Here is a 26,642-nt window from a genome sequence, read left to right as displayed (position 1 = left end):
GCATTAAGACAATATTAAACCTGCAATAAGTCACATTTAAAATGTTAATTCAGAGAAGCTCTCCATTTAGAGCATTTAATTAAATCCTTAAATAAACTGCATGGGCTCAGTACCAGATGGTTCTGCATTTTCATTGCAGCACAGAGCCTTGAAGTCATTGTGGGAAGTAATATTGGAGGCGCGGTGAAGATAACCAGGATATATAGAGTAATAAAATCTAATCTCGTTTCCAGCGGGGAGATTCAGTGTATGTACACAACCCGGGCTCAAATTGTAAGTTAATTACATTAACCCCAGTGTACTCCGGGATCTGAGCAGCCAGAGATGAAATTAGTCTTTTTCCTATCATAAGATTCTTTTCAACTTCACTATATTAATTTTTAGCCAAATACTTACTCATAAGGAAAATTGAAGTTAATGTAACCAAAGATAAAGTAATGCAGCCTTAATATTCTGAAGGGATTATGGAGACCCACGAAAATATACTCTGCAAATATCATCAACTTGGAATGGATTTATGGAGTTGGGCGGGGGAGAAGAAATGAAGATGCCAAGAAGACCCTTGTCTCTGCCCATTTTCCCCCGGCCAGCCGAGGGTTAATAAAGGACCTAATCTAGGAAATGTAGTCCTTGGAGCAAACAGTCTCCCAAGGGTGGTGGAGGGTGTTGGAGGGGGAGACAGATGGCCTCTGAGAGCAGTCAGGCCTTCATGTCAGGGGCAGGTGAGGGGCCCAAGTGTCCCCTGGCAGCATGATTACCTCTGTCCACCCGATGGGTGGCCCAGGAATTTCCATGGCTCAGCCTCTTAATCTCCCTGCCCGGAGAGCATCCACCCTCCACAAGGAGAGACGAGACAAGTCACGCTTCCTGGTCTTTCCCTTGGGATGTCAAGACGTACCATTGGCTCCTCTGTCTGCCAACCCAGAAACCCTCAGGTACCACCTTGGTTATCTCAGTGGTCCCGTGGTGACTGAAGATCTAAGGCAAATTTCTTTTGAAAGAGTTTCCTCCAAATGTCTATCAATTCTCCAACAACTAAGAAAAACTACACATTACCCATTCAGTCTTGGGAGCCTGCATTCCCAAGGGGTTACGTCTCCCACTGCACTCCCGTCACCCCGCCATCTGGGGAAAGAAAGCAATCCTAGAACCTTGTGAGTTTGTCTCAAAAGCATTTTTCTGCTCTGATCATTCCAAGTGAAGCAGTAGGAACCGAATTTCTGATAGCCTCCTCCTAGGAAACGACTCTGTTGTGACCTGGCACTCACCTTCACTTGACCTTCTGTGATCCTAGCCCGCTGCCCGATGCTTGGTGCCATCTTAGCCTCCCAAACTGGAATATCTCAAACCCCTTTGGGCCCTCCGCCTCCATTCTGGTCTTTGGTCTGAGAGAAAGGATCACAGCCTCAGGAACCTGATTCTGCCGGGCCTCTGGGCTACTGAGAGTCCACTTGGCTTCCTCTTCTGTCCTGAACGTGACTGTTGTGCTTGTCACTCAAGGGTCCCCACACTGAGGTGGCTCATAGGTTTCATCTGAATGCCAACTGCAATGGACTGGTAGTGGTTGCTCACAGTGTTAAGAAGGATTCTGAACCTGAATCCAGTCTCCAAGAGGAAAAGAACACGGCGGATATTAGCAATACGTGTCGTGTATGTGGGTGTGTATGTGTATGTGTGTATGTTCACACTATGAATACTTTCCAATGTTTTCAAATGAAAACATGTTCAGGGCTATACCATAATTTATTTTAATTCCATTTTTTGTTTTTGCCTTTTTTTTTTCCCCTTAACTACTAAGGGTAAATGACACATCTTTGTACACTAACCTTTGAATGTCTGACCCTTTGTTCAGGTAGACTCCTAGAAAGGGAAGTACTAGACCAGAGATTGCAAACAAAGACCAAGTTATTTAAAAGTTGAGCTCTTTATTATGACCATATACTCCCACACATGTGAGTGCCAGCGTGTTTATTTCAGGAAAAAATTAATACAGCCCAAGTTACAAATATTAATAACAAGCAAGGTGGCTCCCACCAGGCACCTGACAAAACTTCAGCCCAGAGGGGCGAGAAGAGCTGATTCTGGGTTCATTCTGGAATAGCTGGGGTGGCCCTGTTTACAGATCCCCTCCTGGGGTCCACGCTGTGCCTAGGTTCACTTTGGCCTGCAATGAAATGACCAATTCTTTGCATTGGGGCATGGACGGTCGGTCAGGGTGCTCAATCTCCTCAGCTCCAACTGTTCAAAGTGCAGACTTTGAGCAAAGCACAGATATTCCTAATTATTCAAATTAAGAGATCACACACAGAGCAAGATTTAAAGCATTAACTAGGGGGTTACTGTGTTCTCTCTCAGTATCTTCATTTTCATAATTCCGAGTCATAGTATCAAAGACATTAGAGCTGGAAAGGAAACAGGAGGTTGAGTCCAGCTCTCTTGTTAGACAGAGGAAATGAGGTGCTCAGAGAAGGTAAGTGGTTTAACCAAGCCACACAGCCAGTTCGCGGCAGGCCAGATCCTGTTTCAGTGGTCTTACCACGACACCTCACTTCCAGCCACTCCTGCTTACACATACTCACCTCCCTGGGGCTCTGCCGGTCCCTGGGCTACACACTCAGTGAGTCCAGAGCCCTCCTTTCTCCGTACACTTTTGGCTGTGGCTACCTCACTGCCTATTCTGAAACTTAGAGCAATATTCTTATGATTTTTTCTATAGCGCATGGCTAATGCAGTTACCTCCACATATCTCTCATTTTGCTCTTCTGCCTAGTTCCACGTGGCAAAAGTGAGAAGAGATCAATCCTGGTTATGCGGTGTTTACATCTGTATGGTATGCTTGCTCCACTTTTTTTTTTTTTTTTTTTTTTTGAGACTGAGCCTCACTCTTGTTGCCCAGGTTGGAATGCAGTTGTGTAATCTTGGCTCACTGCAACCTCTGCCTCCTGGGTTCGAGCGATTCTCCTGCCTCAGCCTTCCAAGTAGCTGAGATTACAGGCATGTGCCACCATGTCTGGGTAATTTTTGTATTTTTAGTAAAGACAGGGCTTCACCATGTTGGCCAGGCTGGTCTTGAACTCCCGATCTCTGGTGATCCGCCCGCCTCGGCTTCCCAAGGTGCAGGGATTACAGGCATGAGCCACTGCGCCTGGCCTGCTCGCTCCACTTTTTAAGGGAGATAATAAAACAGGCCTTGCTTGTGTTTGGTTTGAATTAGTTTTGCAGAGAGCACCACCTTCTTGCCCCGCATGAAAGGAAATTGCAGGCCCTTTGCAACAGCAGCCGAACTCCGACCTCAGCTACAGTAACTAAGAAGCCCTCATCTGCCAGAAACACTTTCCTGAGCGAGCCAGTTATTCTGGAGAGAGGGCAGCAAAGGGACTGAGCAGGGAAGGAGGGGATGAAACCCTGGCTCAAGGCTGGGAAGGAAGCAGAGTCTGTGCTTGGTGGATGGGGTGGGAACAGCTGGAGGGCGAGACGCAGGGATGCCTGTGGAGCACTCACCTCTTGCAAGGTGGGGAGGCACTAGTGGAAGGCAAAAGGGGATTGTTCTTGTACCACCCAAATCCAGGGCATCTGTAGAAACTGCTTGTCTGTGGGTCAGGGCTGATGCCAGGAGAGTGTGCACGAAAAGGAGAGCAGCTGGGTTCTTGGGCAGCAGGAGGTGGTTCTGTGCTTGGTGTGCCCCATGAGGGGCCAGCCTGTTACCTCCTAGCATCGCACAGGGCTGTGCAGTGGGCCGTTAGGCATAGCGAGAGCCCAGTTGCAGAATTATCATTGATACAGACACCAAAAGTCTGCACTTTGAGCAGTTCGAGACGACAAGATTGAGCGTCCTTCCCATCCATGCCCCAGTGCACCAAGACTTGGTCATTTCATTTCAGGCCAAAGCGAACCCAGGCAGTGTGGCCCCCAGAAGGGGACCAGCAAACAGGGTTACCCTGGCTGCTCCAGGACGAACTCAGAAACGACTTCTCTCATCCCACTGGGTCAAGGTTTCGCCAGGTGCCCTGGTGGGAGAGGAGGTCGCGTTGCCAGCAGAGCCCCCTGTCTGTCATCTCTCTGTTGGGCTGTACTAACTTTCTCCTGAAATGCACAGCCCAGCACACCACGTCTGGCTCTCTAGGCTGTCAGGACATTTGATTCCAACGCGGCTCCCCTGGGCGGCCCTGCCAAGGCTCTGTCTCTGTGTGAAGGTGGTGACTGTTCCCCTGCCACCTCGTCTTCTCCAGTGAGACACATTCCCTGCGGGAACAGTGGTGCCTTCCGCAGCCTGCGCCTTCCTCCGTAGCTGGGGAAGCTGCACAAGGGCCTGCCCTTCCTGGACCACATCAACCCCTCAGCTTGCAGCTTGTGCAGTGTCTGTGCGACAATCACACCATCCTGCCGCCGGCAAGCGCAGGGCTGGGAAACTCAGGTACCTGCAAATCAGATGCTTCCCAAGGGGCAGGCAGGCAGCTATGATGGAAGAGGAAAAGGGAGGGGCCGTCCTACCAAGACACAGCTACCCTGAGACCCACCGCCGTAACCACCGGCCTGAACCTCCGTGGAGATGAGGATGTGCCCTATTATCCTTCTTGCCCTCTCTGGGGTGGTCCTCACGACCTCAGCCTGGCTATCTCATAAGCCGGCAGTATTTGGGTCAGCTACAAGACAGGCCAGAGGCACAGGTGTTTCGATTTGTGCATTTTGTTTTGTTTTTGAAATACAGAAATGGCATGAGCCTTGAAAATTTTCTGTCCTCCTTTCTCAAAGGGAACAGTAAAAGCGTTCATCACGTGGCTGGCTGAGGCTTGAGCTTGATGGAGAAGTGAGGTTTCTAAAGAGCTCTGCCCCACTGACATCTCGAGCTGCCCTGACTGCTCCTCCCTGGGCTGGGAGGTGCCATCAGCTGTCAGACCTGGCCTCAGGGCAACAGGCAACGAAGGCACAGGTGAGCAGTTGGTAGGAACCGCAAAATAAAACGCTGCATGATTTTTATGAATTTAGCCTCGATTCCACTTTTTCCTGCCTGCTTGGAGAGCAGGGCCACGCTCTCCTCTGAGCAAGAATTAGGGGCGATGGTGGGCTTTGCAGAGAGCCCTGAAAGCTTCCTGACAGGGATTGTCACCTGAGCTGGGATAGCTTTTGCTTTGGAGACGAGGTGGGGTGTGTACCTGCTGGGGGCAAACTTCCCTAGAGTCGCAAGCTATGATCGCTCCTCACTGTTCTCACTTTCCCTCCGCCCTGCCATGCTCTCTGTTTTGTTGCGCCCTGGGCCAGCTGAGTCCTGGTCCCAGATAGGAATGTGTTGCTCTCATTCCCTGCGGAGTGTGATTCTCTGGGCGGCAGTGCCACTACTCTGTAGGATGCACCATCCAGGATGGCTCTCGGATCTTCCCTGCCTGGCTCTTCCCCAGCCAGAGGCTGCTTTATCCCCAGGGTGGGCACTGCAATGAGGATCCCCAGCCTGAAGCAGCCTCCAGAGCTGAGTCAGTCTACAGATGGTAACTGGGCACCTTAGGGGTCCCTCCTGGCGATGGAGTAAACAGAGGGCCTGGCCGCCGCCTCGCTGGGGCCTCCAGCTTGGGGTGTCTGCTGGTTGCAGGTGGAGTTCCAGCTCCAGCCCATGGACAGCACCTCAGGGACCTGCCACGCACCTAGCCCAGTGGCATAGATCAGAGGCAAGTGAGTCTTGTCTGAGGGCGCATCCTGGCATCAAAGGCTGTGACCTGGAAGGGGCTGCAGGGGATGTGGTTGCCCAGTGGCAGGACGGAGCTGAGGCAGATTTTGGGAACAGGAGAGAGTCACAGAGTCCCTTGGGCGTGACTGAAGGCAGATGCTACCAAAGATGAGCTTTGCCTCCAGGAGAGGTGGGGACCCAGGGGGGCAGCACTCAGCCAGGAGCAGGGGCGGTGAGCGCCTCATGGGGCTGGTGCCTCTGATGGCCTGTGGCAGCAGTCGTCTCTGCTGGCCCGGATGGCCGCCGGGAGGATTCTGCACGGGGTGCTTTGAAGGTTCCCCTCCCATTGTTCAGAGGAAGCCCCTGCACAGGACCAATGAGAACACAAGGCCCTGAGAGGGAATGTGAGGACCCAGCTGGGTCCACAGCCTGGAGCTTTTCAACCCACATTCTGTGTTTTTTCCTCATAACTGTCTCTCTCTCTCTCTCCATATATATATAACTTTTCTTTTTCTTTGAGACAGAGTCTGGCTCTGTCGCCCAGGCTGGAGTGCAGTGGCGCAATCTCGGTTCACTGCAACCTCCGCCTCCCAGGTTCAAGTGGTTCTCCTGCCTCAGCCTCCTGAGGAGCTAGGACTACAGGCCCATGCCACCATGCCCAACTAATTTTTGCATTTTTAGTAGAGACAGATTTTTACCTTGTTGGCTTTGATCTCTTGACCTCGTGATTCGCCCGCCTTGGCCTCCCTGTATATAGAAACCTTCTTCACATGGTTTTAATGAAGTTAGCATAGGTTCTGTGTTTCCCTGGCTGCCAGGAGATCCTGGCAATGGTCTTCTGTGGGAGAGGATATGAGATAATGGTGGGCTGTGCACAGTCCTGGGATGAGCCAGCCTTTCAGGAAGGCCCTGATGGAAGCTTCCGGGTAGGGTTTCTCACCCCACACTGGGATCGCTTCTGTTGCTACTGCTCAGAGCAGAGTAGGCTATGCTTCTTAAGGGACTACACCTGCTGGGCAAAAGTTCTTCTTTTTTATTTTTCCCCCCAGCAGGGTGTCTCCCACCAACTACCCACCAAACAAGGACAGGATTCCCTTTTTAGAGCACAAAGGATCTCTGACAACATGGTGTGGCCTGTACCCGTTTGAGGCTGACGCCACCAGCCTGGTCCCCAGAGCAAACTCTGCTGGAATCTGGGCTGTTGTCCCCCTGCGGTGGTGTCAGAGACGCAGTGGCCCTGGGTCTCCACCAGCAAGGAAGGCTAACCCTCAGGACAGGTTGCGCCTGATCCTGCCTTTCCAAATCAGCATTGTCTTTCATTAAAATAACAGAGATACTGAATAAGCAGTAATCACCTATAGTCACTTACTTAGGAAGTGACTTAGGAAGTCAGCTTAGGAAGTGGCTAGGATTTCAGGAGCGTCCCTCTTAGGCACAGGCTGGTGCTGCCTTGCTCTCTTATGAACTGCCTTTTCAGTGGAGCTCAGATCTGGTGGGAGAAAAAAAATAATAATGAGCTTTTGAATTGGACCAAGCCTGACTTTTGGCCCTGGCTCTGTCCAGCTCTTGCAGAGGGACTCTGTGAAATGGTGCATTTGAAACTGCCAGCACATGGCAGGGACTTGTAGTAATCAGGAGTCCTTTTCTAAGTGACTAAAATCCCAAATTCAAATAAGGAAGAGGAAAATTCATGGGCTAGAACAGCTTCAGGTATGGCTGGATCCAGGTGCTCCAACAATATGGTCAGGATCCAGTGTCTCTCTGTCTCTCACTGATCTCCTGTGTGTTCACACGGTGGAAGCTTCACACTTTTGTCTCACCAACCTTAAGACCACCTGAAAGCCAGCTGTGCTTTTCTAACAGGCTGATGGAGAGACTGGTGCCAATCACAGAACATGCCCAACGGAGGGCTCATATTCATGCAGGCAGCTGGCGGGAAGGTACAGCAGATACTTGCTGGGCCCACAGCCCCTTACCCCTGTGAGTTCAGGTGTGGCTGTGTGGGTAGGTCCCATCTTTCCTCCTGTCTTCTGACTCAGGGCTTTTTCCATAGCTAAGGGCAGGGTAAGCTGGGGAGATTCCACCCCCGGGACAGCCTCTGCCAATGGGGGAGGATAGTCTGCACCCATGGAGGGACAACTCAGAGGCAGATCCCACAGATTTTTCAGAGGGTTCCTGGTGGGTCTGAGCCCCTGTTGCCCACACTGATCACCAGCCCAGTGGCATCCTCGCATTGGCCACACTGATCACCAGCCCAGTGGCATCCTCGCATTGGCCACACTGATCACCAGCCCAGTGGCATCCTCGCATTGGCCACACTGATCACCAGCCCAGTGGCATCCTCTCATTGGCCACACCGATCACCAGCCCAGTGGCATCCTCGCATCGCATTGGCCACACCGATCACCAGATCACCCTGTGGCATCCTCACATTGGCCACACCGATCACCAGCCGTGTGGCATCCTCGCATTGGCCACACCGATCACCAGCCCAGTGGCATCCTCGCATTGGCCACACCGATCACCAGCCCAGTGGCATCCTCGCATTGGCCACACTGATCACCAGCCCTGTGGCATCCTCGCATTGGCCACACTGATCACCAGCCGTGTGGCATCCTCGCATTGGCCACACCGATCACCAGCCCAGTGGCATCCTCTCATTGGCCACACTGATCACCAGCCCAGTGGCATCCTCGCATTGGCCACACTGATCACCAGCCCAGTGGCATCCTCACATTGGCCACAATGATCACCAGCCCAGTGGCATTCTCGCATTGGCCACACTGATCACCAGCCCAGTGGCATCCTCGCATTAGCCACACTGATCACCAGCCCAGTGGCATTCTGGCATTGGCCACACTGATCACCAGCCCATTGGCCACACTGATCACCACCAGCCCTCGCATTGGCCACACTGATCACCATCCAGTGGCATCCTCGCATTGGCCACACTGATCACCAGCCCAGTGGCATCCTGGCCACACTGATCACCAGCCCAGTGGCATCCTCGCATTGGCCACACTGATCACCAGCCCAGTGGCATCCTCGCATTGGCCACACCAGCCCAGTGGCCCATTGGCCACACTGATCACCAGCCCAGTGGCATCCCCATTGGCCCAGTGGCACCAGCCCAGTGGCATCCTCGCATTGGCCACACTGATCACCAGCCCAGTGGCATCACCCCCAGTGGCATCCTCGCATTGGCATTGGCCACACTCGCATTGGCCACACTGATCACCAGCCCAGTGGCATCCTCGCATTGGCCACACTGATCACCAGCCGTGTGGCATCCTCGCATTGGCCACACTGATCACCATTGGCCACACTGATCACCATTGGCCCAGTGATCACCAGCCCAGTGGCATCCTCGCATTGGCCACACTGATCACCAGCCCAGTGGCATCCTCACATTGGCTTTCTCCCCACCCAGATCTCACTGCCCTGCCCCTCCAGTTTCCTGGAGTCACCTCCCACCTACACTACCTGCACCCAAGGCCTTGTCTCAGGCTCTGTTCTGGGGGAACCCCAAAAGGCAGAGAGGTCAACCTCACCTGAAGCAGGTGAACTGAGAGGTATTAGGGCCTTGGGGACACCTGAGTTTGGCCAGCCAGGCGTCTGACCTCCCTCGGCAGCAGGACTCCTGTCTCAACTGTTGTCTCATGAATCCTCCGTGTATAAAGAGTACAAGAAAGGGGTGGTCCAGGCTCACAAGCATTTACTGAGCACCTACTATGTGCCAGGTTTACTCCCTCCTCACATGGACCCCGTGGAGGAAGCATCATCACCCCATTCTACAGATGCAGGGACTGAGGCCTGAAATCATCAGGAAGGGTCTGAGGCCACACAGCTGGTAAATGGCAGAGTGGGGACTGGAGTCCAGGGCCTCTCACTCCAGGTGCAGGTTCCTGTCCTGGCCCCGCTGGCTGGTCTGAGGTGGCTGAGCTGGGCGCAGCTTGAAGCCTCCCCTGGTCCCCTCCAGTCAAGACTGGATTTTCTCTCCAGCTCCCAGCCACTGTCCTTCCTCCCCAGGCACCTTCCGTTGTTTTTTCCAGAGTCAGGCTTTCCTAACTCTCTCTCACACCCCTTCCTGTTTGGGCACCAACTTTCTCTGCCCCGAAGCCCTTGCTGGCATTGGCGCCTGTGCTAGGCTTGCTCAGTGGGAGGCGGGTTCACAGCCTCTCCCCTCCTTCCCTGCTCGCTGCCCACAGGACTGTCCAAGTAAAGGCTCCATCAACACCAGCCCTTCCCTCAACCCCGTCCCATGTCACCACTCAAAATGACAGCGCTAGCCCTTTCTGCCCCGCTCAAATCCCAACCCTCACCTTCTGGGGCTGCCCCTGCCTGCCCAGATCACCTTCCTGCTGAGAAAATGGAAGCGTTAAACTCTCAATCCTCTTCAAAGATCATTAGCCAGAGCAAGCTACACATCAAATTGATTTTATTTCTCCAGGTTCTGGCTAACGCAGTGACTTCAGGCCACAGGCGGGGAGGGTGGGGTTAGTTTTTCGAGGCTCGCTGGTGCCTCTCTGCCCTTTCCTTCTGGCTGGCTCATGATTCTTGCAATGTGACAAGCTCGGTGCAGTCCCGGGGCCAGAACACAGGGCGAGCCTTGTGCTCCCAGGGGCAGGATGGGGGCGGAGGGATGGAGGAGGTGCTGAGCCCGCAGCACTCTCCCTTCCCAGGGCCCTACCCAGAAGCTGTCCCACCACTCGTAAAACGCCTGGAAGATGGAAAGGATCTCTCTGTTATTATTGTAATATACCTTGTCCAGGATTCATGATGAAATACATTTTCTCCAGAACGTTTAATGGTGTGAAATCAAACTGTCTGTTGTCAGACCGTTCTCCATGCCTCCCCTAACCCCAGTATTTGTGCTGAAGATGGTGGGACCTCAATTCACCCTTCTGGAATGTTGCAGAGCCTGGCCGCAGCCTGAGCAGTGGCAGCTCTCCAGGAGCCTGAGGTCTGAATCTGCCTGGTACAGCATCCTGGAGGGCACATGCAGACACAGAAGTTCTGTGTGCCCTGTGAAACAGTGGGCCAGGTAAGCATTTTGTCCCATCTGTCATGTGCTCCCTCTGTGTGGCTGCCCTGGAGGTTGTGAGGAGGCCTGCGGGGAGGCCCTGGGCTGCTCCAAACCGCCTCTATAAATAGCCAGCTTCAGGAATTCACTGGGAGCCAGGCTGTTTTTATAGGCTTGTATCTTCGTTTTTCCAGTAATCCAGCTGAGTGCTTCTGGACCCGGGCCGCCACCAGGGAACTGACAACCCCACATCTGCCACAGGCAGAAAACTTGCAGGGGTCAGGGGAAGCTCTTTCTCTGCCATTTAAGAAGGAACAGTGGAGGCCGGGGCTGCCAGCCCGCTTGGCTCACAACTTTTGGACTGTCTGGCATTGTGGCCAGCACGTGACTGTGGTTATTTGGGGCAAGCAGGGGTGCCCAAGTCCAAACACATCTCCTCCCGGGCCTGTCCCTCGCTGACACATCTGGTAAGCATGAGATGGAGACAGAGAACACTGTGTAACAGGAACCAACGCTGGGCTGTCCCGGCATCCTTTATGGAGAAAGCTCTTTCTCTGGGGTCTGAATGCTTCTGCTCTGAAATAACCAGTGTGAATTTCTTCTAAGCAGCCAGTGACCAGCCAACAGTTCGAGGTGGGCAAAGTCAACGAGGGGCTGGGTTTCATTTCTCATCAGTGGCATGAGGGGGGTACACCAGGGGGTCTCCAGTCCCACTTAGACTCCATTCCATAACCTCAACCAAGCTCCTGTGCATGCCAGGCACCTGGGGAGCCAAGGGAGTTGGTACCAGGAGTGGGGCCCATGGGGCCCTGTGAGTGGGTGGTCAGGGGTGGGGAGAGACCACGGAGGTCAAGGCGGGGCGCTCGCTCAGAGGACCAGATGGCAAAAAGTCCCAGCAAAGCTGGTCTCTGTCCCTGCTCAACACAGCTTGTCCTTGTGAAGGGAGAGGGAGGAAAGGGACAACCGGCCCCGGGGAGGAAGAGCCCTGAGGGAGGTGTGGATGGAGCACTCAGGAAGATGAGGAAGAGGAGGTTCGATTCAGCTTGAGCATAGGGACAGTGCACAGCACGGTCTGCATCAGAGAATATGTCTGAGCTCAGACAGAGACTGAGGGACCTGCCACTTGGGGCCGGGTGGCCATGACTTGGTGCAAAAGCCTCCACCCCCCACAGCCTCCCTGCTCTGAACCCCTGGCCTTGTGCATCTCCTGCTCTCCTTCCTGAGCTAGCCTTGACCTCACGTCGCAGCTGCCGATCCCTGGCTTCTTTTATTCGGGAGAGACCTAGGGACTACCGCCACGATGCACGCTCACTCCCTGCTCAGACCTGACGGTGGATCCCGAGCCATGGACCCTGGCATTCTCCCCACAGGTCAGTTCACCTTCACCCCCTTTTGATGTTGCCACTTCCAGATGTTCCAGGGAGATGCCTCCTTGGTCTACTCCAGTCCCCGGGCACATCCTGAATGCAGACCTCAGGCAGCCACCCCAGACCCAGCGGAGGGGACACCAGCATGGGCAGTGCAAGTGGGCCTGCCATCAGGAAAGTGACCATCCCTGCCTGTCCCTCCAGGGCTAGAGTCATGACTGTATTTGGGTGTGATTCAGGTTCATGTAACAGAGCAGAAGTGATGTTAAAGAGGAAGAAGAAGTAGATGAAGACATGGCTGAAAGCAGACATTAGCCAAATTCTTCCTCTAAGGAGAAATGAGGGGTGAGAGACCTTTCATCCCTGTTATTGACTTGTCTCCAGTTCCCCAGGTACCAGACTGCAGGGGGGTGTGGGGCAGGCTCTAGGGAGATTCTCGCCTGCTGCCCAGCTCGACACTCTGCAGTAGTAGTTGATTTGTCATTGCTCTTGGAATTCATTTGTTTTGTTTTGTTTTTTGAGATGGAGTCTCACTGTTGTCCAGGCTGGAGTGCGGTGGTGCAATCTCGGCTTACTGCAACCTCTGCCTCCTGGGTTCAAGAGATTCTCCTGCCTCAGCCTCCTGAGTAGCTGGGACTATAGGTGCGCACCACCATGCCCAGCTAATTTTTGTATTTTTAGTAGAGACCGGGTTTCACCATGTTGAGCAGGATGGTCTCAATCTCTTGATCTCATGATCCGCCCACCTTGGCCTCCCAAAGTGCTGATATTACAGGCGTGAGCCACCGTGCCTGGCCTGGGATTCATTTTTAAATCATGCAACACAGGACTGATTCCTGAAACTGCATCCCTCTGCCTTTGCATGGCCATGTCCTCTCGAAGAAGACCTGTGGACTGCGAGTGGCCAAGGGTGTCCCTTTGGAGCCCAATAGATGGGGCTGAATGCCACTTCTGCTGGTTGCCAGCTGTGTGACCATGGCCATTTCTGGATCTAGGCCTTAGATCCCTCACCTGTCAAATGAGGCCAGAGCTGGCCACTTTTCAGGGCAGTTGAAGGAATGAAGGAGATAAAAGATGCAAAGGAGCTCAGTATGGCACTGGGGACGTGCAAGCATCCCAACAGGTGACATTTGCCATTCTTAGGTAATTACTGTCATAAGAGTGCATGCATTTAAGAACCCACAAGCAAGATGTGGAGGCTCTGCTGGGGCTGGGGCAAAGGATGCCTGCCCAGGACACCACAGAGGTCCCTACCCTCACAGGTGACCCGTGGGAAGTGACGGAGAGGAGGTGTGTGTCAAAGCCCTAAGGGTGCCTGCAGCCCAGCCTGCCAGAATGCGGGACATTGCCCACTTTTGCAATGGCATCTTCAAGTGGGGGCCTCCTTGACACATGGGCAGTCCCCACTTCTGGTCGCCTCTCCCGCCTTTGACTAATGGCTGACCTGACATCTTTCAGCAAGTGACCTTGTTGCAGCTGGTAATTCAAATATCTTTCAGTGTCAGAAATAATAAGCACCACCGTGAGATGAACAAGCAGAGCTTAAGTTGAGCGCAGATTAATGGGGTTTTAATATTCCTAATTTAATCACTCCTTTCTGTCGCACTGTGGGCAACATGATGTAGCAGCTAATTATTTTTTTAAACCATGATGGGGATCTTTCCTAATCAATTTTATATTTAACATGAATGAAGGGAGGGCAGTGATTAATGGGAGAATAAATCTCACCAAACAGGGACAAGCAAGCGATCAGTTAAAAATATGGCAGGATGACTTTCCCTTTCCCTGTAGTAAATTCTTCAGGGATGGGATGGGGCACAATTTTAAGTCTCTTTCAATCTAAAAAGGGGAAATAAGTTGAAGATTTAAAAACCATTTTGGCTGAAAAGTCATAAACACACATTTTCATTGATGTAAAACAGTATAGACTAGTAAGTATGGTAGCATTCCATACATTTTACATTATGTTCTAATATTATGGCATTTCATACCTGCTACAATGTATCCCAGTAAGTATGTGTTGTTTCATATCTGCTACAATGTATACCAGTAAGGATGTGGCATTTCATACCTGCTACAATGTATACTAAGGAGTATTATGGCCTTCTATAGTTGCTACATTATTATTATTATTGTTATTATTTGTACACGAGTCTCTGTTGCTCAGGCTGGAGTACAGTGGCATGATCTCAGCTCGCTGCAACATCCTACTCCAAGGTTCAAGTGATTCTCGGGCCTCAGCCTCCTTGAGTAGCTGGGACTACTGGCAGGTGCCACCACGCCCCTCTAATTTTTGTATTTTTAGTAGAGACAGGGTTTCACCACATTGGCCAGGCTGATCTCGAACTCCTGACCTCAAGTGATCCACCTGCCTCAGCCTCCCAAAGTGCTGGGATTACAAGCGTAAGCTACCTGCCCTGCCTAGCTGCTACATTATATACCAGTAAGCATAGTGGCATTTCATAGCTGCTGCCATTTATAGGGAGCATGCTGAGGGGTGAAAGACACTGACTTTCATGTCAGGAAAACATGTATATTCAAATGCTGGTGCTGCCCTTTATCGTGTGACCTTGGGCCTCAGTTTTCTTTTTTTTTTTTTTTTTGAGACGGAGTCTCACTCTGTCGCCCAGGCTGGAGTGCAGTGGCCGGATCTCAGCTCACTGCAAGCTCCGCCTCCCGGGTTTACGCCATTCTCCTGCCTCAGCCTCCCCAGTAGCTGGGACTACAGGCGCCCGCCACCTCGCCCGGCTAGTTTTTTGTATTTTTTAGTAGAGACGGGGTTTCACCGGGTTAGCCAGGATGGTCTCGATCTCCTGACCTCGTGATCTGCCCATCTCGGCCTCCCAAAGTGCTGGGATTACAGGCTTGAGCCACCGCGCCCGGCCCGGGCCTCAGTTTTCTTATCTTTTAAGTAGGTGTAACGATGCCCCTTGGAGCATTGTGAGGGCTCAGTGTGTGGTGCACACAGCATAGTGCCTGGCATGTATGTGCTGCCAAATCCAACTTTAATTCTCACAACACTAGAAAGTGTGTCTTAGGCTGAGGTCCCCAGGAGCAGACCCTGGGAGGAGGATCTGCATGAAAGGGGTTTGTTAGATGTTCCCTGGAAAGCTGCACAATGGAACAGGAACTCAGAAAGAACAGGAGGAGGAGGCTATGCAGGGGAGGATCAGGCCAGGCACAGGCAAATTTTGGAGATGATGATGATCACACCCAACAGATGTCCCAATCAGGGACCCAGGAACCAAGAATGTAGAACTCAGCCTGTCAGTCACAGGCAAGGGAGACATAAATTCCTATGTATTTCCAGTCCTCCTGCCACGTGGCTTCTAGCTTTCTGGGAACAATGCTCCCAGCAAGAGACCCAGGCACTGTCTATGGAGTGAGAACAAAAATGGGGAGGGGGCCCGTGGAGATACCAGCAGAGGTGGACAGTGCCTGCCCAGGAGGCTGGTCAGCTGCTCCGGGTCACACAAAGAAGGTGTGAGCTGGCATAGACCCCGGGTCAGGTCAGGAGGTGGCTGGTTAAGATGTGAACTTGCACCCAAGGAGCTATGGGTCCCCAAAGACCTGGAGTAGACTCCGCACTCTAATATCCCCACCCCGTGGGGAAGCCCTTGGGGCAGGCTGCAGGACCCCTCAGGACAAAGGCTCCTCACTTTAGCCTTTCTCATAACAAGAAGAGTTGAGCATCTTTGCCAAGTTTTCATTCATTCATTCATTCATTCATTCATTCATTCATTCATTCATTCATGTATTCACCCATTATTCATCCGTATTCATCCAACCTTTGTTTAGTGAGCGCCTCCTGCTGTAGGCATGAGGCATAACAGTCAACAAGAATTTTAAAAAATTAATTCCTGCTCTCACAGAGCTGACATTCTAGAGGGAAGGGATGAGCAACAAGAACGACAAAACACAGAGATGGCATGCCTCTTAGAAGGTGTCAGTTTCCATGCAGAAAACAAAGCAGAAAAAGCAGAGGGGCAGGGCTGGGAGGAGTGCATTGTCCAATGGGTTTCCAGCAGAGCCTCACCAAGGAGCTGCCAGCACAGACCTGAAGGGACCTCATTGAGTCTTGTGGCTTTGAATACCACATAGATGCCAACAACTCCCAAACTGCATATCTCCAGCATGTTCTCTCTTCAACTCCAGCTGGCAATTCAAATATGTTTGAATTCAAGGACATCTTCAAGAAGAGGTTCCAGGCAGCATCTTGAAGAAGAGTGTTCCAGGCAGCAGGAATAGCAAGTGCACAGGCTAAGAGGTGGGAGCCCGCCTGGTCCGCAGGAAGATAGCAGGGAGCTGGAGCACCAGCCGTGGAGAGGTGAGCTGAGGCTAGAGCAGCCGAGGGGGCTGCAGGCTTCGTGAACAGCAAGCCTGGATGAGGCCTTGGGTCATGGTGAGGACTGTGGCTTACTCTCCAAGTGGTTAAGGCTGGAGAGTGACATCTGATTTGCATGTTAAAATGATAGCTGTGATGGTGGAGAACAGTCTATGGGGGGATGGGGACTAGGGAGGTGCAAGAGACTTGGGGGAGGTGAAAGGTGATGGTGGCTGCCCCAGAGTGTCGGAGGTAGCAGGGGCAGGAGCGACTGGACACTGGGCGCTTTCCAAGGTGGAGCTGGCAGCATGTGCTGGCAGGAGGAAGAGGGGTACAAGAGTCTCGGAGGAGTCAAGGGCGAGTCCAAACAGTTGGAGGGTGGGAGCTGCTGTCAACTGAGATGGGAAGATTTGGGATGTGGAGTAGTGGGAAGCTAAGAGTTTGGGTATATCAGGCTCCTTCAACGTCTGTCTGAGTGAAGGGGCTGAGGACACAGTGGGATGTGTAAGTCTGGAATTCAGAGGAAAGAACATGCTGGGGATATGCAGTTTAGGAGTTGTTGGCATCTATGTGGTATTCAAAGCCACAAGACTCAATGAAGTACCAGGGAGAGTGAAGGTGGGATACAGAAAAGTCGTCCAAGCCTCAGGTGGCTCGTGGGGTCAGAGTGTGAGGGAGATCAGACACTGGCCCCACAGGTGGGACAGGAGGGAGGGAGATTGGACACTGGCCCCACGGGTGGGACAGGAGGGAGGGAGATTGGACACTGGCCCCGGGTGGGACGGGAGAGAGAGGGGTAGGGCCCCACAGGTGGGAGGGAGGGAGAGATGGACACTGGCCCCACAGGTGGGACCCACTGGCCCCACGGGTGGGACGGGAGGGAGGGAGATCGGACACTGGTGCCATGGGTGGGACGGGAAGGAGGGAGGACACTGGCCCCACGGGTGGGACGGGAGGGAGGGAGATCGGACACTGGTGCCATGGGTGGGATGGGAGGGAGGGAGATCGGACACTGGCCCCACGGGTGGGACGGGAGGGAGGAGATCGGACACTGGTGATGGGTGGGACGGGAGGGAGGGAGATCGGACACTGGCCCCACGGGTGGGACGGGAGGGAGGGAGATCGGACACTGGCCCCACGGGTGGGACGGGAGGGAGGGAGATCGGACACTGGCCCCACGGGTGGGACGGGAGGGAGGGAGATCGGACACTGGCCCCACGGATGGGAAGGGAGGGAGGGAGATCGGACACTGGTGCCATGGGTGGGACGGGAAGGAGGGAGATCAGACACTGGTACCACGGGTGGAATGTGAGGGAGATCAGATGCTGGCCTCACAGGTGGAATGGGAGGGAGGGAGATTGGACACTGGCCCCACGGGTGGGACGGGAGGGAGGGAGATCGGACACCGGCCCCACGGGGAGGTGGATGCTGGGGTGGGAACTCACCAGGGCCCCTCTACTGTCTTTGAACTGGTTCTCTCCCAGGTTTCAGACAACATCCTTGACCTTCCCCTGATCTGTTAGGGACTGCAAGAGGATTAAGGACTGTGAGCAGGTCAGATATTGAGAAGGAGAGAGTTCCTGGTGGATTTAATTCTGTGAGAAACGTGGCAGCAGCCTTGCAGTCAGACCCTGGGTCCTGTTCTTCTCCGCTGTGAAGCTGGAGCCTCCATAGGAGGGAAAGAAGTTGGAGGGGGGTGAGGAAGGAAGAGGGGCCGTGTTGTGAAGCGTAAAAGTAAACAATAAGGCTGTCACCACTGGGGTGCTGTCAGCGCTCGGGCCACACCCCCTCAGCAAGTGACAAGGATAAACATTTGCACAGTGCTTAACAGGTTTAAAAAATATATAAGCTTTTCACGCTGATAAAAGATAAACTTCAGCTGAATTAAATTTAAAGCAGTTGAATTGAGCAATGAACGATTTGTGAATCAGGCAGCCTCCCGAGCCAGAGTGGCCTCAGAGACTCCAGGGCAGCCACGTGGTGGAAGATTTATGGACAGAAAGAGGAAATCGACTACAGAAAGCAAAAGTGAGGTACAGAAACAGCTGGGTTGGTTACAGGTTGGTGTTTGCCTTATTTGAACACGGTTCAAATGGTCAGTCCCCTTTGAATTGGCCAAAACTCAGTGACTGGCACCAGTGCAGGCCACAGTCTGTTGATGCCTCCACTTGTCATATCAATAGTTCACCACGTACAGAGAAACCTTTAGGCCAAATTTAAAATATGTCAGGAGGCAGCTTTAGGCTAAACTTGATTTAACAACATGACTTTAGCTTTCTGAACTCAATATTATTTCAACAGCTCTTCCCCAAGCTTAGGATGGGACCTGAGTTTCAGGGATGTGGTTTGCCCAAGGATAGACACCACAGGGTGGCTGAGCCTGGCAGGTACCCCGATCTGCGCCCCAGAGTGCGTGGCACCAGGGAGAGGATACAGCCCTCAATGTTTCTGCACTCTGAGCTGATTGTTTTCCCATTTGACCCTAGAAGTTGGATATAAACATTGTCTTGTGTTTAATTTCCTTTGTTTGGGGAGGTCATGAAAAGGCCCCAACAGGATTCTATTAAAGCTTTTTCTCCCAAGTGAGTATCTAAGGCCAAGTTATAAAGCGTTGCAGGGGGAAAGCGAACATTTGCCTTGAAACCTCTTCCCTTGCCTCATAGAAAACCAGGAGGGAAAGAGCACTGAGCAGAGAAGCAGCATTGTTTCCTTCCTTTGTCCATGTCCTCTGGGCCCCCAGTCCACGTGACTGTGGGGCCTGGGCGCCTGCCCCATCCTCCCTCCACCGAAAAGGGAGCTTCCAGTGCGTTAGGGGGGGCAGCACTTAAGGGTTCTGTTGTTTTCTTTCCACAGGCTTGGGGTTCACAAACTCAAAAGGGATTTTTCCCTGAGCATTTGTCTCCCTTGGTTTTTTAAGCCATTTTGGTTTCAAGGAAATTGAATCCATGTGTGTTTGGATTAATTGCTTAACTCCTAAAAACGTTGTTTTGTAATAGCAATTTGATGTCCAAAAACCTTGTTAAGTTACTTTCCATCCTTTTCCTGTGATCCCAATCGGGAGAAATGAGAGATCCCTCTTGCACCAGCCCCATGCTTACAGCTGGAAAGGGCTAACGAGGAATTAGCATGATGTTCAATTTGCCTGCAGATAAGGCGGGCTTGCAAACCTCACTCTGAAATCCAGGAAGCCTCTCGGGTCCTGCTGGGTTTCTGGGCTTTAGAGAACGTGGACACCTTCTGTGGTCGCGTTTTCAATTTGAGATTTCCTTTTCCCTGGGTCTCGATTTCAGAGCTTGTCTGTTCCTCTGGTGGTTCAAATCGCAGTGGAGGAGATGTCAGCCCCCTGAAAGGATGCACATCTCAGCAGTCAGGGATCTTGAGGTCCAGGAGGTGCTGCTGAGGGAAGGAAGGTTCGTGTGCTCTGCTCTAGAAATTGTTCTGATGTTCAGGCGTGGTGACTGATGGGATGGTCCCATATCATGGGTCAAAGAGGAAGAGTGCACCTTCTTGAATGGCCAGGTCCATCGGGAGGCTCAGAGGTTAATGCCGTCCGGAAGAGAGTAGTGCTCTTAGGCTGGGTATTCACCCCTAGACCTCAGTTTTCCCAATTGTTAAACAGGAATAACCCCTGACCTCAGAATTGTTCCAAGAGCAGTTTCCTGGTGCCTCTAGACTTCATGTGAGTGGGCGTCTGCATTGACCCCAGTGGATACTGAGGGTTTGCTCAAGCGGACCCTTTCCTCCTGGGGCCTTCCATTACCTTCCTTCTGCCTGATCTCATTCGTCTGCACCCCACCTGGCCTCTGATCCTCCGCTGATGACTTCAGTCGGAAGGTGGTCTTCTGCTTCCCTAGCGACCATCACAGACCACACAGATTAGCAAGCATGGCAGTGTTTCCAGAAGGAGGGCGGCCACCCATTCTCCATATTCCTACCCCCTGCAGCACTCGGCAGAGGGCCAGGCACAGCAGCACCTGTTCACTAAGTTCCCCCTTGATTGCTAAACCGCTCAGGGGTGTAGAAGGGTGTGGCTGTGGGTGTGGTGGTGATGTTGGTGTTCCCACAGGTTCTGCATTCAGACCCTCAGAACGCAAATGAACCCGCCTAACCACTTGGCAGAAGTTGGCTGGTTCCAAGGTCCATCATTATCTCATCTTTCTCTCAGCAACTTGACCAGGACTGTAGGACAGATCTCTACGTATGTGTAGAGGCTCACATATGTGACTTCATTGGCGGACAGGCACAAAGCAAGGTGTCTATATCCCAAAAAGCAGGGTGTCTCTACCCAACTTCTGTGCTCCTTTATGGCATAAATGGCATGATCAAACGGTTATCCACCATAGTATCTGCAATGCAGCTCTGACACTAACCACCTGGAGTTGGTGCAGATGACGGGTTGGGGGCTCCGTCCCCCACAGGAAGACCCTCACTTTAGATATCTGCTACAAGTTCTGGCCCCCCCTGGATACATGCACCTCTGACCAACTGGCTGCAAATTCAGGGGTTTCCCTGACCTCCTGGCATTCAGTAATTCACAGTGATGAACGACACAACTCAGGAAAGTGCCGTACTTAGGATTGCGGTGTCATTACCAAGGATACAATCAGAACCAGCTACTGGGAGAGGCGTGGAGGGGGAGGTCTGGGAAAGTCCCAGATTCAGAACTTCCATGTCCCCAGACCGTGCAAAGCCTCCCAGATGACTGATGTGTGATTACAAACCAGGGATAGTCATCCAAGCTTCCAATGCTCAGAGGTTTCATGATGTAGGCGTGACTGATAGGACTTGATCTCCAGTCCCTTTCCCCTCCAGGAGGTGATGGAGCAGGGCCTCAGCCTGCTGTTCACATGGTCAGTCTTTCTGGCATGGGCTGTCCTGACCCTGAGTCCCCTCGTTAGCAAAGACTTTGAGGGCTCGCTGTGAATAACGAAGACTTGCCAAGGATTTGGAGGCGACTTCCCAGGAACAAAGGCCGGTCCAATTCTGTATTATACAAGAATTTGCTGGTGCTATCCAATGACATGCTCTCACCAGCCCTTGCCATGGGATGCCGACTCCATGCCTCTTACAAAGGATTCTCCCTGACCCAGCTGATGGAAGCTGTGTCCTAAGTGCTTTGCAGAGACGACAGCAGAAACCATCCAGAAAGGCCCCTTCAATGGCCAAGTGAGTGCTTTGTTCTGAAGGAAGTTAGAGCCCAAGTTCATACGATTATCATGAAATCTTCGAAACATTTCATTTTTTAAGTCATGAGATTCCCCTGAGCCCTCCCTGTCCAAGTTGTGTGATGCTCTCTTTCAGAAGGAAAGGAGCCAGGACAGAAAGCTCGAACCTCGTTCCCCTTAGATGAACCAGTCTTATTTCGAGGGGGACTCCTCTCCATGGTGGGATTTTCAGCTCAGCTCGGCATCCCTCATGCACCAGGCAATGCAGGTTCAGTAGGGAAGCAGGCTTGAGCCCCACCGTGGAAGGCTTGCAGCCTCGGGTGCACAGGGGTGAGGCTGGATCTCAGATACGGAGCAAGGATTTCAGTTTGGGCTGGGAAGAGGTATGCCTGGAGGGCCCTGGGAACACAGAGCAGGTGCCCCTGGCTCAGACCAGGAGAGTTAGGGTCATCTTGGTGTCTTTAAGGGATCAGTGGGGGTGACTAGATGATTGTGGGTAAGGGGACGGCATGAATGAGGCAGAGAGGAGCCAAACAGCAACCCCAGGCTGTTTGAAAATGTGGAAGTTTTGAGTGGGGCTTGAGGGAGTGTATCAGAAGATAGCTGGCCAGGTGTGGTGAGTCACACCTGTAATCCCAGCACTTTGGGAGGCCGAGATGGGAGTATCACTTGAGTTCAGGAGTTCGAGACCAGCCTGGCCAAAATGGTGAAACCCCGTCTCTTCTAAAAATACAGCAAAATTAGCTGAGTGTGGTGGAACACGCCTATAATCCCAGCTACTAGGGAGGCTGGGGCACAACAATCGTTTGGACCTGTCAGGCTGAGGCTGCAGTGAGCCGAGATCGCACCATTGCACTCCAGCCTGGGCAACAGAGCAAGATTCTGTCTCAAAAATAAATAAATAAGTAAAACAAATAAAGAACGAAAGAAGATAGCCAAGGAGCTCAGATTGTCCTGTATAAAGAAGAAGAGCTATCAGCTGATGAATGGAGAAATAAATTGTGGTATACACACGCACAAGGGAATAACAGCCCTAAAAAAGGAATGAAGTACTGAAGACAGGACACAACATAGATGAGCCTTGAGAACATTAGCTAAGTGAAAGGAGCCAGACACAAAAGACCATATAGTGTATAATTCTATTTGCATGAAATGTCCAGAATAGGCAAACGCACGAAGACAGAAAGCATGTGATCGCCTGGGGTTAGGGGAGGGGAGGGAAGGGGAGGGAAGGGGAGGGACTGCTTGATGGATACAGGAGTTGCTTTTGGGATCATGAAAATGTTTTGGCCCTAGATAGAGGGGGTGGCTGCAAACATTGTGAATGTACCTAATGCCCCTGAAGTGTTTATTTTTACATGGTTAATTTATGTTATATGAATTTCGTCTCACTTTAAAATTGTAAAAGATGAGGCTGAACATTGGAACGAATGAAGAATGGAGAACGGCCACAGTGGACTTTTAGAAAGTCGCTCAAAGGACAGTGTGGGTGACAAAAGCCATCCAGGCGGGGTGGCAGAAGGGAGTGTTCAAAGGCCATTTCTTTTTTCTTTTTTTTTGAGACAGAGTCTTGCTCTGTCACCCAGGCTGGAGTGCAGCTGCACAATCTTGGCTCACTGCAACCTCCGCCTCCTGAGTTCAAGTGATTCTCCTGCCTCAGCCTCCCAAGTAGCTGGGACTACAGGCACCCGCCACCACACCCAGCTAATTTTTGTATTTTCAGTAGAGACGGAGTTTCACCATGTTAGCCAGAATGGTCTCAATCTCTTGACCTTGTGATCCACCTACCTCGGCCTCCCAAAGTGCTGGGATTAGAGGCGGGAGCCACCACGCCTGGCCCAAAGGCCATTTCAAAAGTCTCCATGAAAGACAATGAGGTCTTAAACCTGGAGAGGATCTTCATGGAAGGATGGTGTTAAGAATTTTTAGGGGCTTCAGCAGGCATATGGGTTGACTACAAGGAACACATTTTTTTTTTTTTTTTTTCCAGAACGGCATGTTAATAGAAAGTGGTCCAAGGACAGCGCTTTGCCTGGTAGAGTGTGCCTTTGGGCTCTGTCCAGCCCTTCCCAAAGCCCAGGATTCACGCCCCAGAGGTAATCGGCCAATGTGGAGCTGGAGGCCTTCACCCCCTTCTGAGAGAAAGCTGCCTAGGGTTAAGTAGGATGAACTTGAGGACAATTCTGGGAACAGGAGGCTCGTTAGCCTCTAAAATAAACCTGACTTCTGAGTCTCTCTCAACTCTGCCTCCGGAATCAGAGCTGGAATCATTTACATACTCCAGTCAAGCGGAAGTGCCGGAATCACGGCCCCCTCCTTAGCCCCACTCTGAAATGTCGTCTGTTTGCATAGCCCGAATCCTTTGTACAGCTCTACCCTGTCTGAACCCTCATGACTTTTCTGAAGAGGACCTTGTGCTGCTTCTGTGTGCCAGGAATTTTAAAAGGGCATTTAGCCCAAAGCAAGAAAGTTCTGGCCTTATCTTTATAAAATTATTTTTTAAAGGGAGGGCAGTATTTAATGATGCACAGAGGGACTATCCATGCCCACAGCTGGTCCCTCATCACTCAGCATATGCCAGGGTAATTGCTCTTTCCTGGTGGTGGAGGTGACCCCAGGGGACCCTAGCTAATTTGAATATCAAGTCTGATAAGAATGTAATTAGGAAAGGACTGCAGAAAATCTGGTGATGCATTTCTGAAGTCAGACAAACCATGATTTGCCCAATTTCTGCTGTGTATTCAACGCTCTTTTGGGTTCTTGCATAGGGAACAAACACCTCAAAGGCGTAGAGTCATAGACTCTTGGATGGAAACTTGCCATGTTTCATCCGGTTCAAGCCCCACGCCCGTGAGGCTGACATCTGCCCTCACACACATACCTGTGCAGAGATGGTCCCCTGAGCTGTCCTGGCCCATTAGTGACTTCCGTCCTCCTGATTACAGTGATTTCTACCAAGTGGTCAAATTGTCAGAGGTGTGTGAAATAGAGCAACTCCATCTTGACTAAGAGCTGAGTAAAATGAGACTGAGACCTACTGGGCTGCATTCCCAGATAGTTAGGCATTCTTAGTCACAGGATGAGACAGGAGGTCGGCACAAGATACGGGTCGTAAAGACCTTGCTGATAAAACAGGTTGCAATAAAGAAGCTGGTCCAAACCCACCAAAACCAAGATGGCGACGAGAGTGACCTCTGGTCGTCCTCACTGCTACACTCCCATCAGCGTCATGACAGTTTACAGATGCCATGGCAATGCAGAAAGTTACCCTATATGGTCTAAAAGGGGGAGGCGTGAATAATCCACCCCTTGTTTAGCATATACTCAAGAAATAACCATAAAAATGGGCAACCGGCAGCTCTCAGGGCTGTTCTGTCTATGCAGCAGTCATTCTTTCATTCCTCTGCTTTCTTAATAAACTTGCTTTCACTTTACTCTGTGGACGCGCCCTGAATTCTTACTTGCGCAAGATCTGAGAACCCTCTCTTGGGGTCTGAATAGGGTCCTCTTTCTGATGACAAAATCAGTCTCCCGTGAGTCAGTCCTGAGGCCTCAGCTGGCACACAGGGAAAGGCTCGTTCTCTTTCTTGGGTGTGCAGGGTCAGTAGAATGGAAGGCTGGAGCTGCTGTTTCTGCTGCTACTTGGGTAGAATCTGCCGGGAAATGAAGCCAGCACAGCAGAGCAGAGTTGAGACATGGAGAGAGGTTCTTAGAGACACAGTCTGCTCATTTGAGTCCAGCCATGTGGAACATTCTGGAATTTTTAGTTATATGAACCACAGCTTGCTCCCACCACCTTTTAAAAAACTGCAGCCAATTAAGCTGGTCTCTGGCTCTTTGTCTTCAAGTTCCTCCTCTGTTATCTGCGTGTGGTGACTGTCAGCTTCCCCTAAAACCTGGGGGGTTAGATGGCATCCCATGGAGGCCCAGCCCATCATCAGCTCCTCTGTCTGGTGACAAGGACGCTCTGCCCAGTGGCCTCATCCAATGTCCTAATTCTCTTTAGGGAACAGCACCAAGCACGTTGACCCCTTTTGGGTAAAACCTCTTTGTTAGCTGAGCTCTACAAATTCTTGCCTCAAACTCTTCATTTGCACATGGGGGGACCCCACTTCCCTCCTGCGCTTCCTGGGGACGAGGAGAGCAGGTAGGGGAGTAGCTACAGTTTCCCTCTCAGTCCTACCTTTGCTGAAGGAGCCCTCACCTCAGCATCCCCGGCACTGGCTGCTTATGGCCCCCATCACCCTGGAACACAGGTCTGTTTCCCCAACATATTCACAGAAGCATTTGTGTGCAGGTAACTGTGCAGTGTTTGGCCTGGTGATGGAGAAAAGCTCACACCACAGTCCCACTCAACCAGTAGCCCCAGTCATACATTACAGAGCCATTCCTCCACATCCTTCACCTCCCACCCAAAGGACACCCTCCCACCCTCAGCACCTTTGCCCGTTGGCTCAGGCACCTCCTTTCCTCCTAGCCCGCTTCCCGCTTTGCACACGCCCTGCCTGCTTCTCCCCCAGTTCAAGTACCATTGGTGTTTTCTAGGGCCGTGTATCCCCAGCCCCTATGGCCTCCAGGCTCCACCCTCGTTCCCCCTCACCCCAGCTCTGACAACCATGAGCCCCCACTTCCGCAGCACAGCAGCTCTGCCGGGGTCCCCAAAGGCCCATTCTTTTCTTCTTTGTTCCTCGGCAAGGGTAGGGGGGCCGGAGGCCAGATTTAAGTCCCCCCAGCAGGAGTTATACCTCTCTCCCTGGGAGGCAGGGCCAGCCTCAGTCACTTTGGGTTTTCAATAACCATTTGTTTTCTCCCTGCAGCATGGGAAATACTTGCAGCCTGTGATAAGGTCCGGTCTCTGACTGTCCTCCTTCCAAGCTCAAGCTTAGCTGACGTTGTCTCTCCATCACTCCTCCTCTCTCCAGACCCTTCACCTTCCGCCTGGAATGTCCTCCCCTGAATGCCTCTCCTGTGAATGCACCCTTGTTTGCTCCCATCTTTCTTAAACCGGGGTGTCCAGAATGGAAGGCTGAATTCCAGACGTGACCTGGCCAGCAGCATGAGGCTTTCCCAGGGGTTGGTTCCATGCAATCCAGGCTGTGCTGGC

The 26,642-nt window shown here is 52.0% G+C and overlaps 2 protein-coding genes across 3 annotated transcripts in view; both read right to left on the bottom strand.

Annotated features, from left to right (window-relative positions):
* MXRA7 (matrix remodeling associated 7) overlaps window positions 1–26,642 on the bottom strand; it is a 1,130,960-nt gene that overhangs the window by 884,256 nt on the left and 220,062 nt on the right. The window contains exon 1 of one of the 2 annotated variants that reach the window (XM_050764454.1): window positions 25,774–25,777. The exons of the other annotated variant lie outside the window; for it this stretch is intronic. The gene's annotated coding sequence lies outside the window, so the exon portion shown is untranslated. Of the gene's footprint in view, window positions 1–25,773; window positions 25,778–26,642 lie in introns of those variants that run through there. 2 annotated transcript variants of the gene reach the window in all.
* Window positions 1–26,642, bottom strand: part of JMJD6 (jumonji domain containing 6, arginine demethylase and lysine hydroxylase) — a 1,042,475-nt gene that overhangs the window by 845,496 nt on the left and 170,337 nt on the right. The gene's annotated exons all lie outside the window — the stretch shown is intronic.

The sequence above is a fragment of the Macaca thibetana genome, chromosome 16 (genome assembly GCF_024542745.1).
Source record: "Macaca thibetana thibetana isolate TM-01 chromosome 16, ASM2454274v1, whole genome shotgun sequence".
NCBI lineage: Eukaryota > Metazoa > Chordata > Mammalia > Primates > Cercopithecidae > Macaca > Macaca thibetana.
Note: the sequence above shows the minus strand (reverse complement) of the source record. Positions and strands in the feature narration are given on the sequence as shown.